This window comes from Triturus cristatus, chromosome 9 (genome assembly GCF_964204655.1).
Source record: "Triturus cristatus chromosome 9, aTriCri1.1, whole genome shotgun sequence".
Taxonomy (NCBI): domain Eukaryota; kingdom Metazoa; phylum Chordata; class Amphibia; order Caudata; family Salamandridae; genus Triturus; species Triturus cristatus.
The window spans coordinates 134031278-134042727 of NC_140592.1; positions in this window are offsets into that span (position 1 = coordinate 134031278).

Below are 11450 nucleotides of genomic sequence, written 5' to 3' on the forward strand. Positions count from 1 at the left end.
TTCAGCATAAAAAGGAAATTGCACTGATTTGCGCCACTTTGCACTAAGGGGTCGTCCTGCAACGTCATGATGCAAAAACACATGTTTGTATTAGTTGCAAAGTCCTGTCTACTACCATAGCCAACCTGTGTTTTTCATCACAAGCTAAAGCTAATGCTGCCTTGAAGCAAGTGCTAACAAGGAGAAATGTTTTTATTTCTCAAACAAAACACACATTGCAAGTGTGCTGAATACGTTCCGCGTGTGGGAGCCTAGTCAGGCAATTGTACTGGAAGGGTATACAAACCCTATGCTAGACAGCTCGTACTCATGGTTGCAAAGGGGTGCATCGTGAAGACCGAAACCGGTCCTAGGATGCTTGGTTCCAGTCCAGGGAGGACCTGGCTTGGCAGTTTGGGCTGGACTGTTCCCATGAGGCACAGGGTCAAGACTTATTTGCATATGGCTCGGTTCAAACTGGAATGGCATGGTGAACAAAAAAACGATGGATTTAGGCCCAGATCTCTGTACTGGGGTGAATTCCGGCAAGCTATCCTGGCTGATGAGGGGTGAAACCCTGAAACCGGTCCTAGGTTGCTTGGTTCCAGTCCAGGCAGAACCTGGCTTGGCAGTTTGGGCTGGACTGTTCCCATGAGGCACAGGGTCAAGACTGATTTGCATGCTGGGTTCAAACTGGAATGGCAAGGTGAGCAAAAAAGACTATGGGGCAGATTTATAAGCCCTGTGCGTCACTTTTGCGCCGCCGTTGCGTCACTTTTGTGACGCAGCGGCGGCGCAAAGCCAGCGCCATGCTGCGGCAGATTTACAACGTGACGCATCTAGGGAGATGCGTCACGTTGTAAAGCTTGCGCCACATGTGGGCGTACCTTCACAGGGGGGGGCGTTCCGGCGCAGGAACGCCTCCGAAAAGTGGCTGAGTGAAATCTACAAGATTTCACTCAGTCACTTTTCCGGCCATGCTGCGTCAAATCCCTGCGCCTGCTTCAAGCAGGCGTAAGGATTGACGCAGCATTGTACCGATAGGGTACCCCCGAGCCTTGCTGGTGCTGCGTCGCGCTTGCGACGAAACTCCAGCAATGCGCCCCCTTCCGCCAGCAGATGCGTCACGCATCTATTTATCCTTGCGCCACGATGCGCTGCATTGTAAATGCGGCGCATCTATTGTGGCGCAAGGGTAAACTTGCGTGACGCATCTTCCCTGGCGCATCCATGCTGAATTGCAGGGATGCGCCAGGGAACATAAATCTGCCCCTATGGATTTAGGCCCAGATCTCTGTACTGGGGTGAATGTATGACATTGTTCTGCATTCTGTCCGTCAACTGTTCTTTTTGCATTTGTCACCCCAAGTGGGACGGGTATGCCCAGACGTGGGTCCCAGGCTCTCCATGCCACTGAAGTCAAGCTATCCTGGCTGAAGAGGGGTGAAACCCCGAAACCGGTCCTAGGATGCTTGGTTACAGTCCAGGGAGGAACTGGCTTGGCAGCTCGGACTGGACTGTTCCCATGAGATATAGGGTCAAGACTGATTTGCATTTGGCTGGGTTCAAACTGGAATGGCATGTGAGCAAAAAAACAGATGGATTTAGGCCCAGATCTCTGTACTGGGATGAATGTATGACATTGTTCTGCATTCTGTCCATCAACTGTTCTTTTTGCGTGCATTTTGAAAGGCTCCTTTAAGGGTATGAGCACAGAATAAGACTGCAGCAAGGGCACAACCTTAATTGATATAATTCTGAGCTGTCATTCCTGATGTCATCAGTGATGTCATCAATTATGTCATTGAACATGGGATGAGTGATGTAATGTGTGAGGTTAAAGCAGTGCTTGTCAGGGTGTACAAGTTATAGTTAGTCCAATAAGCTATAAGTGATACATTTCAGGGTTTTTATTAGTTCAAAATTGTACTTTTAAGCAGGCATCCTTGGGCTCCAACTACCCCTCCTGTTATGTCCCGTTAGTCTGACACCGCAGGATTGCTAAGAGGTCTTCAGAGTTCATGCCCCCCTTCTCCACCACTCTGCAAACGCGGCTTGTGTTGCACTACTGATTGGGAGATGACATCTACCTTACTCCTGAGGGACTTTGTGGGTCAACATGCCCTCCTGGTACCTCCTGTAAGTCCTACACAGTGGGATTCCTGAGATCTGCCTGGTGGCCCAGCCCCTTTCTCCACTACTCTGCAAACATGACTGCTAGGTAAGAAACCTTAGAAAGTCACTGAAAAAAGAAAGTTTACAGGGACGTTACAGTTAGGAATTAGTGTTAGAATCCCCGGATCCCTGGTTGGCTGAGGAAGGTACCTTAGGCCAAGCAGGGACCCACGAGCCCCCAACGTTAGGGAAGGACAGGTCGGCTCTAGAGATAGCCCCCGCTCCACCCCCTTGGTAGCTTGGCACGAGCAGCCAGGTTTATGTTCAAGGGCAATGTGTAAAGTATTTGCAATTATGCTCACAGCAACCCAATGATGATGCCACAAATAGACTCCACATGAGTTTCATAGAAAAACAAGTATATGTTTATAAAAAGATATACGATGCGACCACACAATACTAAACCAACATATGCGTTGGGGTAATGCTCCCCCTGGCCTATTACCTCTGAGCTAAACTAAACAATCCTATGTAATCCTAATGTCGTAATATGCAGTTCATTATGCAACAATCAGGTACTTCACAACATAAGAATAATGAAGATCGTAATACCGCTATCTGGTGATTTGTACTGTTACTGTAATGCAGTGCGTAATGCAACAACGTTGTAAACTGTTATGCCCCGTAACAGAATGTGTACAGTCCCCTTCAGATACTCTGAAAGGAAAAAGCAATGCAACGTATAATACAGTTATAAGGCAGTTCGGTATGCAAAACGAATGCAATGCGGAACACATATATCAGGCCGTTCAGTATGCAACACTAATGCAATGTGTAATATGACAATCCGGCAGTTCGTGATGCAGGACTAACACAAGGCGTAACACATCTATCAGGCAGTTCATTATGCAAACCTAGTACAATGCTTAACACACCTATCAGGCAATTTGTTGTGCAAAACGAATGCAATGGGCAATACGACAAACAGGCAATTCATTGTGCAGAAATAAGGCAATGCGTCATAAAATCATCAGATACTCCGTTATGCAGGAATAATGCAATACATAATTTACTCCAGCACCATTCACGGTGCCTCCAGCAGTCTCTCTGCCACTCGTGCTGGCTTGCGGTTAGTCTCTGGCCACAGTTGCCCCCCCACACGGGTAAGAAATAACACAGTAAATGTAGCTTCGCACTCCGGCCCCGGTGCTGCCACTCCCACGGGCAGCGATCCGAGCCGGAGCAGAAGTTCGTGCTGCAGGACAGAGAAAGAGGCCGAGAGCGTCTCCCTCCGAGCCCACGCCCAGCCCCAGGAGTAGACACACGTTACCTGGGGGGCGGGAACCCACTCTCCTCGTCCAGTGACTTGTGCCTCCGATGCAATCTCTCTGAATTTCCGGGCAATAGGAAGATCCCAGGCTGCACACTACACCCGCACTCTGGGTGCACGATAACCAGACAACTCCTCACAAGGGTCTCAGGCTTCACACGACACTCGCACTCCGCGTCGCGGAGACACACTTTATCTTCTGCCGCCCCCGATCACAGGGCACAACTTGCGCAGGTCTCGGGCTGTAGAAAGCACACGCACACAGCGTCTCTCGAGACACGCTTGATCTTCGGGTGCCCCCAATCAGAGGGCACCTCTGGCGAGGGTCTCAGGCTGCGAACAGCACAAGCACACAGCGTCACTGAGACACACTTGCCCTTCTCGTGTGTACGATCATGGGCCAATCCATGCGAAAGTCTCAGGCTGCACCAAGCACACGCACACTGCGTGGCTGAGACTTACTTGGCTTCTTGGTGCACACGCTCAAAGGACGATCCTCTTGAAGGACTCAGGCAGCACCAAGCACACGCACACTGCGACGCTGAGTCTCGTTTGAAACTCCACGTGCCCAAGATCACATGGTACAACTTACGAAGGTCTCAGGCTAGACCGAGCACACGCACACAGCGTCTCTGAGAGTCTTCTCTGCAAACGTTTGTGTTCCTGTGTTTCCGAACAGGAAGCCAGCTCACCTCAGGCCCTTGGGGACAGTTACTTCAGGACACAGCATACCGCAAAGTCCTTCAAGCAGGGGGACACAGCACACAGCAAAATCTCTTAAGCCTTTCCTTGGTTGAAACAGCAAATCGCAGGCCAGCCCCAGATCACACAGCAAGAGCAGTCCAATCCATCAGTCTCTTCAGGTGTTTCTTCCATGGCAAAGGTCCTCTTGACCACGAAGTAGCTCCAGTCTTGTTCACACTTAATCAAGCCATTCTCCAAAGTTCAGGGGCTTCAGCTCGCATAGTTATACCCCTCAATGGCTTTGAAGTCTTTGTGTTACAGGGGGCACTGACCCCTGCTCAAGTCAGTTCTGGGTGCCTCCCTCCCAGTGACTCTTTCTTCCTTTGATTAGTGGGGGTCTTGATTCTCAATCACTCAGCAGGAGATAGGACACTTGGTTTCTAGCACCAGCCCAGGTCTCTCTACCTCTAGGGGCTTCTCCTCCCCCCTACACTCCAGATGCAGGTCAGCCTGTGCTGTCTCACCTCCCCCCCTGGGTCAAGACATTCCCCAGATCCTATCGCTTTCAAATCCAGCCAGTCAATCTGTTGTGTGTAGATTAGGATTCCGTATATATAGGTTTCACGATTTATGCCCTTATATAGGTACAATTCATGTTGCTCTTATTTAGGCATAGAAAATCCAGCCCTTATTTAGGCATTGTCCATGCTAACCAAATACAGGCATGGTCTCCTACATCCGTCAATCCACGTCACAACAAGTTCTTGGAAAAACAGACTATTAAGCCTTTAGGAATTTCCCTTGCTTGGATATTGATTTCTCCAAGAACTCATTATTATGCATGAACAACTATTCCTTAGGGGTTCATTCATGACGTTCCGATGCCTGACTTTTACGTCAATACAGGCATTCCTAAACACCTTCAAGGTATAAATATACCTGCACTTGCCCTGGCAAACCACGGTTCCGGTACGGTCCAGCTCGACTGCCTACTTGTGGTTCGCACGGCAAGTTCGGAAGGAGATTGAGTTCCAGCCTGATGCACTGACCAGACGCTGTCATCCTCCTCACAGAGAATCCAGCTCCAGTGTTTCTGACTCCCCTTGCAGGGTGTTAGATATCGAGTTCCGGAAAGAGATTCCAACCTTGCAAATTCTAAGGTATGGAGCAGACTAGAACTTAGAGAAACTTCTGGCAACTCTTGGCAAAACGAAACTATAGCTAGCTATACTTTATAAAACAGCACCTACTTCTTACCTCGTACTACAGTTCGGTTAGGTACACTGGGGTAGAACAATTTAGAAGCATCAGATGAGTATTCACATTTTAGCCTGTGTTATTTATGTTTGTATTTTAATTAATATATGTCATAGCTACAAACAATGCTATTGCAGTATTATTTTATCTTACTGTTAACTCTGTACATATTGTACTTCGCAGCCTGTCTTACGATTGTAGCAGTTCATATCTCTCGCATGAGAAATAAGACTGTTCAATAAACCTTTTTTATTGAAATGCCCGTCTCTCTATTTCTATGCAACTCTGTAGAAACGAAGCATGCACGATTGACTGAGTGAAACTGTTATCTATTGTTTCCACGGTTCTGAGATTGTTCCGACTCCATGGGAAACAAAGTTGTCATGTTTATGCGGTTGTCAGAAACTAATCTCTTCTTGTATATTCGAGAAGTTTCTAGTGACCTCTGAGTTAGCTGGCACACAAAAGTAATTAAGTTTAATGAACTCGATAGAGACATACTGACCTCAGTCCTATGTCAAATCTATGGTGTATATTATTCCAATGCACAGAGCCTATCAGGGATATAGGAACTACACTACATGGCGCCTAACGATTTGGTAAGGCACTAATTTAACGCTAGATACTGAAGTAACTCAGTCGTGCTTTTCTCAGAGACCCTCTACTCATAATACTCCATAAGAAGTCTGGAGTGGGTAGGGATAATATTCGCCATAGCTGAGTAGGACAAAATCCTATGTATGAGCTGTTTGGTTTGTTCAACGTTAAAGGATACAGTGTTCCAAAATATTGTGCACCTTATCTTTGTTCCCTTGAAACTTACTCTGAAACTTTCATTAAACAATGACCGAAAACGGCACAATCACCGATACTGGTGGAGCTGCGGCTGACCCAGTCGTAACAGCTTTTAATCAAACAGGTTTTAATGAAACGGATGAGGGTGTTATAAACATTTATCCAAATTTAAGGAGAGCCATCACTATAAAACTTATAAAACATGGCCTAACACCAAGAGGTGGTAGAGCAGTTTTTGTGATAGAGGCACATGAATCTCACCAGACAGAGGTATTCAATTCATGGATAGTATTCCCAGAATCAAATCCAGTAACTAAAATGCTTCACTTCTACAAAGAAAATGAACCAGCTGAGGAACATATCCCTTTCGAGGATATTGAAATTCCACTCACATACCAGGAGCATGATCTCTGGTTTAAAGGTGCCCTAAAATATTATAATCACATTACCAGGCTCGGTCCACTAGGTAGACCAGGAGCAAAATGGCCAATTTTAGCCGGCTACACACCTCATCCTGACATTGAAGCAATGTCAGACGTAGAATTACTTAATCAGATACAACATTTTATAAAACTACACAGTTAAGCCACAACTGTCTGAAAGTCCTGATAAGGTCTTTCCTAAAAACACTCCTATCTCTTCTAAAAAGAAGTGGGAAAATAACAAACAACATTCCAAAGAGAAGCGTTCTCAATCCCGAGGTAGGTCTCCTCAAAAGGAGCCCTCTGAAAGGAGGTACAACCTCAGGAATAGGGATAATTTGAGAAAATCTGACAGGTATCAAGATACTGATAAACGTGCCTCTCGTACCTTTCAACGGTCAGAGAACAAAGAAGAACGCGTAAAGTCCAAAGACGATCAACACGTTCAGAAAAACAAACCAAAACCTCAATTCTCCAAAAAGAAGGTAGCAGGTCTGAAGATCAGACATGCCGAGGATTCTGAGAACACAACTCAAGAATGGAGAATGAGCTCAGACAATGTTGGACAGTGCAGCAGAAGTTACAGTAGCTCGCCAGAACCTGAAGGGGCTTCTGGAGACAGTGGACATGAATGAGGACATTCAAGTTGAGACACCAGGGTTACTTCTCCACATAGGTTATATGAAATAACACTCCGGATAGAGAGAGACATACCAAGAAATGTGAAAGCACTCTTTTGGATGCATCTTTCAAGGGGTTATGATATACTTCCAGCAGAATGGGACTGGCCACCAGAATTTGTCAGAGAGTGCCCACATGGCGACAACATCATTATGCCAGCCTTCTCCAACGATGTTCCAGTACATTTAAAATATACTTATGCCAGGAAATGGGCAGTGGCCCAAGCCCCAGCATTATACAAGAATCATGTAGGATGGGATGAGGACTCACCTCACCACAAACTCCAGTTAAAAAATTCAACCAACTGCACAAAGGCAGTACCCGGTTAAGCAAACTAAAAAACAAGTCAGGGAGATCTTAGATCAACTTGAATACCAGGGGGTGATTGAAACATGCACCTCATCAATGAACAATCCTTTGTTTCCTGTCTCCAAACTAGACAATACATATCGTCTAGTTTTGGATTACAGACACCTAAACTCTTGTTGTAAAACATTTGCAGTGCAAAATGCACACAGTACAGCATTAATGAATAACATTGTGCATAAAAAGTACAAAACCACATTCGACATTTCAAATGGTTTCTTTTGTCAAAATATTGCACCTGAAAGTAGATATTTGACCGATTTCTCAATAATGGGGACCCAGCATCAACTTTGTCGACTCCCTCAGGGGTTCAAAAACAGCCCGGGTTATTCTCAGCAAGAATAACAGAGTTACTACAAATTTATGATGACGAGGCATTGTCATATGTCAATGATATATATCTGACAGACGATGACCTGGACAGACACTTGAACAGGGTGAACACCATTATATTGGGCTTCGCATCTGAGGGTTACAAATTCAACTTTAAAAAGTCCAGAATTGCCCATCTCAACGTCCTTTTCCTAGGATATGAACTATCAAGTGAAGGCAAATGCCTGGCATCCAACTTTTTAGAATAATATGCGCTGCTCCAAACACCGAAAACACTGAAAAACTTACAGTCAATTCTAGGCTTTCTGACTATCGGAAGAACAGACATTCTAAAATACGCAGAGAGGGTTAAACCTCTCTACGAATTGATCAAACCTGATTTCAAAGCCACAACTTGGACACAAGAACACACAGATATTCTGCGTTCATTTCAAACAGACATGTTAGCAACAAAACACTTGCAAACACGCGTAAACGTACGCAACTTAGTGATCCAAATCATTCCAGGTCATTGCGGATTCACCTACTTAACTTTTAACGAAGGTCAAAAAGTACAAATTGCATACAAATCACACTTGTATACACAAGCAGAAATGAAATTCACTTCTATGGAAAAGATTCTGACAGCAGTTCAAACCGCTGTAGCAAAAGAAAGAGCCCTAGCATAGGGGAAACGCATTATGGTCGTGACTCCTGTACCAGCCTTAGAGAAAGTTACTAAAGCTAACATTCCGAATGCAAAAGCTTTACATCCGAGATGGATACAATGGGTTAATTCTCTTGCTGCAACTGATGTTGAATATGTTTTTGATCCTTATTTGAAAACACAAGCATTCTTGCAATATGAACACGAATGTCCTCTGCCTACTGAAATTCTCCCTCTTGATTAGTACGAATTGATAATTTATACTGACGGATCTGCACAACCCGCTACAGGGAGTAAACAACCTTACAGTGCAGCATGAGAGATCTTTAAAGGTCGTATGCACAATGGCAAATTAAGACCAATGGTCACAAAAACCCAATCTCTAGGAGATTGTACAGCTCAGCGAGCTGAACTACAAGCATTCAAGATGGCACTTGAAAACACGGATCACTATTCCCCACACTCATAGTGTGCGATTCTTTTTATTGTGTTCAATCATACAATTAATATTTACAGAATTGGCTTCAAAATGGTTTCAAAGATGCAAAGGTGGCACAATCAAGCATAAAATGCTTTGGGAACAAGTAGTTCAGTTGTGAAACGGACTACAAAAAACTCACGTGATACACACGCTGAGTCATCTACGTGATGGCGTTCATGTTGAAGGGAATTCTTTGGCTGATGAAGCCGAGAAAGGGGCTGTGCAAATGTCTTCCATAGCTGCAATCACTCATTCGAAAACGAAAATAGACAGTGAAATAATGCGGGCTGTCAATGCTTCAAGCAAAGGCAGCAGTGCTGTGTTACCTAAAAGATTTCCACTCATGTACAATTGAAACGAACAGCGTTCCGTTTGCTCGAATCCCTGGAGTGGGGGATAGGGTAATACCAAACATGGAACGAAGAGCAGCTTTAATTTACGAAGCACATCTGGGAGAGGGTCTGACACATCAGGGGATATCTAAAATAATTTTAGAACTAAAAGAGATGTACTGGTGGCCAGGAATGAATACACTGATTCACACTTTTATCAATGAATGCATAGACTGCAATAGAGATCGTAGTACAGAACCCCACCAGATACCTGACTACAACATAGCCAGCCCAGTTCAGATACCATTATTAGACAGCATTAGACTATCTACGTGCAGGCGTCCTCTGGGACAAATGCAATCCCACAAACACTAAATCAAGGTTCCTATGGTTGTGGCCTCAGCGCTCGGCTAACGCTTGAACTGTTATAAAAGATTTGCTAGTCTTTATTGGCACATACGCAATTCGCACACTACATTCTGACCAGGGTCCTGCGTTTGGCTCTCGAGCTTACAAAGAAGCCATGGCCAGTTTGGGCATAGCATTGCGGTATCCTTCTCCATTCCATCCTGAGGAAAATTCTGTTGTGGAAAGAAAAAAACGGGACATAAAGCAGTCTATAACAGCTAGGGTATTAGGTTCGGGTGATGGGTGGGTCAAACACCTTTATGGGGTCCAGCGTGCACTTAATAACTTGCCAAGAAGTTCTCTAGGGGGTGTCACTCCATATGAAGTTCTATTTGGAACTATAGATCGCGGACAAGAAGGAATTTGGGCCTTCTTACAGACAACCAGTACCTGTCCTAGCAATCCACGGATCAAGAACAGTACTACTGCCGCCTCTTGCTGGTAAAAAGGAGAAAAGATTTGTGTCCATCGACCTGATCAAACCACACTATGTGGCCGATACTAAGCAGTAGGCCAAATGGACTCCACCAATGTAGCAGACGCACTCCTCTAGCTACAATCCAAGAGGTTTAAACTGAGAGACTCATCACCTTTGAAGATTCTACAGTAAGAAAGGACTAAGCAACAATGCCATGGAACTTATACCTCTTGAGACCAAAATAACAGTTCGTCCTGTTACACATGTCTATAACGAAGTAACAAGTGATCAACTGGTTCCAGCGAATTCAACAAATCCTGATGCAATTCCAACCATTGACAGAACTGCCTCTGGCTATTTCATGAACTTTGATACGTTTTCTGAGGATCCCAGCGAACCTCAAACGACGCCAGCACAAAGAACTTTCAAAGAACAAGCAACAGACTTTTTTCATCTCCTGAAAAAGACTTATCTGGTTTCACCATGGACTGAACTATGGATTGTTTTGGGAATATTCGTCTTTCTACTTTCGTTGGCTCTGGTATTAACTCTGGATATGCTGATAAATGGAAGATATATTCAAATGGACACAGCAAGTAAAAGAGTGAACTTACTTCTCCAGCCACACAAATCATCCCATCGTGAAGCAAGGGACTTGTCAGCAGTGAACATCACAGCCGTTCCTATACATGATGGTATAGTTTGGGACCAAACTCAATATGACATTTTTGGCCTGTTGGAGCTTTTGAAGATTCCACATTTATTTAAGATTTCATTAAGTGACTTTATTACCTCTAGTGACTTTTCTGATGATTGGGACTTCGAGACTGTTAATAACATGATGTCTTTTCTAGAGATGTCTACAGTATTCATAAATCATGAAAATTTAGAGGGTTCATCAGACTATGAACAAAAGTATTGTTATAACCACTATGGTCATCATTTCTTGCATAAATCTGCAACACCTAGAAATATATTTATGTATAACCAATGGGAACATTGTCCTACACCTCCAAAGGGTAGTTCGAAAACTTTTACAATGAAATTTCCCTATTTTTCAGGCTATAATTTGTCTAATCCAGAATCGTTTTACTTTAAAAATGTGAACAAACAGGAACGAAAAATATGTTAACAAATACGAAACAGATTTATTCTGCAGCCTTTATTGCCCAACTGTCTAGACAGGGTTTCGACTTTTTGAAA